Genomic DNA, 3,924 nt, shown 5'->3' on the forward strand with positions numbered 1-3,924 from the left:
TCGCAGTCCAGAGGGGGAAGCAGAAAAATAAACAGGGAATTATAAGAACCAAGAGATGTGCACACACCATAGGAAGAAGTTGTTTCAATAAATGTCCATCCGTCACACAGTTATGGACCCATAACAGCTCTGCGTCCTGAGTTACTAAGAGGAGCCTGGTTCACACTCTCAAGTCAGCAATATACTTAAGAAGCCTTAAAGCATTAATTTGTTATCCAGTTAGCACAGTTTCTAGGATTCAAGGTAAATAATACAAGCAAACACTTCTGTGGCACTGACTGAGCCCTTTACACGTATGAAGTGATGTGAGGTAAGTGCCGTGATATTCCCCAGCCTGACAGACAAGGAGACCGAGGCACACAGGTTATGTGGCTTGCCCAGGGTCACACCGTGGGCTGTCTGGCTCCTGCATTCATGCTCTTAACTCCTGCAAGGTCATGGTCTCTCAGTGTCTGTCGCCCGGTAGATGAACATTTCTGTACTCAAAGATAACACAACAAGGCCTGCAGACAAAGGTGTTCGCTAACACATCGTTTTACCACAAAAACATCTTGGGAATGACCTAAAGGCCCAACAATCGGGGAATGATTAGGTATCTGATAATTTATAAACTTGGTAAAATATACGAAGCCGTGATGCTTTTGCCAAGTTTGAAGGAACAGGGAGAAATGTCACGTGGAACATAGTGAGGCACATTTTCTGTAAATTTTGATGATGCAAATTTAAAATTCTTCAATACCAAAAGTTAACATTGTCTCCAAGGGGGACACCAAGGCTATGTCTGTTGGTGTTGGAAGCCAAACGTGATGATGTTTCTAAGGGTAAAATGGAAACCAGTTTCTTTCATTCACTCAACTCTGCCCCTTTTTTACCTCCTATACCTTTCTAAAAAAATTTTTTTTGGAAAACAAATGACTCCTGTTTTATATTTATTCCTGGTTGAGGCCTTCCAAAGTACACCCTTAAAATGTTTTTGGGGGGGCTCCTGGGTGGCTCAGTTGGTTAAGCATCTGCCTTCAGCTCAGGTCATGGTCTCGGGGTCCTGGGATCCAGCCCAGCGTGGGTCTCCCTGCTCAGCAGGGAGCCTGTTTCTCCCTCTCCCTCTGCCCCTCTCCCCCATTTGTGCTCTCTCTCTCATTAAATAAATAAAATCTTGGGGCGCCTGGGTGGCTCAGTCGTTAATCGGCTGCCTTCGGCTCAGGTCATGATCCCAGGGTCCTGGGATCAGCCCCACATAGGGCTCCCTGCTAGGCAGGAAGCCTGCTTCTCCCTCTCCCACTCCCCCTGCTTGTGTTCCCTCTCTCGCTGTCTCTTTCTCTCTGTTGAATAAATTAATAAAATCTTTTTAAAATAATAATAAAAATAAATAAAATCTTTAGAAAAAAAGTGTTTTTTTTAAAGATTTATTTATCTATTTCAGAGAGAGGAAAAGAGAGTGTGCCTGCGTGTGCACGAGTAGGGGGAGGGGCAGAGGGCAAGGGAGAGCGAGTCTTAAGCACACTGGTGCTCATCGTAGAGCCCCACGCAGGGCTTGATCTCACGACCCTGAGATCACTACCTGAGCTGAAACCAAGAGTCCGACAGCTAATTTCACCACCCAGGAGCCCCAAGGGAATAATATATTTAAAGTGCCTGGTGCAAGGATTGACACATAGTGGGTACTCAGCTAACGTGACTTCCTTTCTCCTACACGGACTGTAGAAATATCAGCGGCAATGCTGCTAGAGAGCTCACTTAGCACTTTTAAAAATTCATAGCTTGTCACTCATCTGCAAGTTACTTCTCTTGCAAGCTCGCTATCAAACACAGTTAAGAACTTGAAAGTAAGCAGAAGTCAGCGTAGATGCTCTGAAATGTGTGCCCCAAACTCTGCTGTGTTGGTTCTAGGAGAGCCTCTGCGACCTCTCTCAGAGCATGTGTGTTCATTTTTTAAATCTCATTCTGGCAAACGGAGCTATCAGGTATCCCAAGAGTATAACTGAGTTTAGAAACACAGTGGTGTGTCCCAACGGCGGATGATCACATAAAACAGTGTGCAACATCGTTAGACTTCATGGAAATTAAAGGCATGATGAGATGGCTAGCACACATCCACCCACCCACCAGGATGATTTCAATGAAAGAGACTCACCATACCAAGTGTTAGCAAGGACGCAGAGCAACTGGAAAGCTCAGGCACCACTAGTGCGAATGGGAAATGCAACCGTTTTAGAAAAGGACTTGGCAGTATCCTCTAAAATAAAATATTATGTATACTCCCAGACCCATCAATTCCACTCCTGTGTAGTCTGTAACTGAAGTGAGCCAGAAAACATATACAAGGACATTCATAATAGCAGCATTTTTCATAATAGCCAAAAACTGGGTACAACTCAAGTGTTCATCAGTAAAGTGAATGGATATACAAATTGTAATAATATTCATATGAAAGCATTCTACACATCAGTGAAAAAGAGCAAACTGCTGTTATTCTCAACAATCTGGCTGAATCTTCCAGACAATGCTCAGCAAAAGCAGCCAGGCACAAAGAAGTTCGTCCTGTGTTTTCCATTTATACGACGTTAGAGAATAAGCAAAACTTTTCTATGGTTTTAGGAGTCAAAATAGAGTTTGCTTGGGGGGTGGGGGCTGCTGACCTGGTGGGGGCACGAGAGAGCCCGCAGAGGGGCTGGACATGTCTTTATCTTGATCTGGGTGGTGGTTATGCCAGGGTATACATACATAGAAGTTCACTTAAGTTTTACTTCCTTTAACAAATTAAAATAAAATAAATTGGAAGATGGGGAGAAGAGAATAAAGATCTGAGGACCTTTTAATTCAGATCCAGGGCCAAAAGTCTTAGGTGCCTCCACAGTCCCTAGGAGGGACTTGCAACAGAATATTAACAATGTCACATAATTAATCAGGAAACTTGCATTAATTGAATGCTGAACATTATGTTCATTTATCATCTCATTCAATCTCCCCAGCCACTCTGGGAGGTAGATGCTATCATTATTTCCATTTTAATGATGAGAAAAATAAGGCTCAGAGACACTAAGCAACTTGCTCAAGGTCACAGAGCTAAGTAAATGGGCATGCCAAGATTCTAAGCCTGGTCTATCTGAGTTCAAAATCCATGGTCTAAACCATCAAGTCATAGCACCACAGTAAGAATTGGGCTCCCTGATCCTGACCCAGATCCAGTGGAGCTTACAGTCATGTTTCATACTTCCCAATTAGGAAGGCAGGGGATATTCAATACATGTTACCAAGATTTTATTTCTCTTCTGCTTTATTGGACTGAATTTTAAAAATCAGGTTATTTTTCCATTATAAAAACAAAACATAGCCATTATAGAACACTGGAAGAACACAGAAAAAGTGTAAAAATAATCAACAAAAATAACTCCATGTCTCCCCAGTGGAAGAACAAATGGTGAAAGATTTTTTTTTCTAAGAAGAAATATGTGTTGACATTCGAGGGGTAAATGCCAGTAGTCTGATAAGTTTACCTCCCTTTCTTAACAGTGTCAGACGTTGGGCTGCATTATTTTAAGAACAGTTGAGCCTTTTGGAAGCCACAAGGCATTGGGGAGAATTTGACAGTCTTGAATGTGCAATAATTAAGACTTATTGCTGACTTCTAAACAGTGTTACTAAAGTAAATTCAGTGAAGTCTCCTTGAAGGCAGTATTTTAAACGGGAAAACATTTGGTGCTGGAAGCGACAACATTGGTTTTATTGAGACAGAAACATGGGGATTATCAAAGTTTGACCCTGGAAAGGATCTGGATTCCTGGAAAGGAAGATATTTAATAAAAGGCTTATTTTTTTTATAAGTGAGGCCCCGATGGGGGAAGGGAACCACCAAGGCAAAACCAGTGACAGGGGCATCAGAGCAGAGCGTAGTGCTCAGAGCACACCTTCTGGAACCAGAATCCT

This window comes from Leptonychotes weddellii, chromosome 5 (genome assembly GCF_054177405.1).
Source record: "Leptonychotes weddellii isolate Sample4059 chromosome 5, ASM5417740v2, whole genome shotgun sequence".
NCBI lineage: Eukaryota > Metazoa > Chordata > Mammalia > Carnivora > Phocidae > Leptonychotes > Leptonychotes weddellii.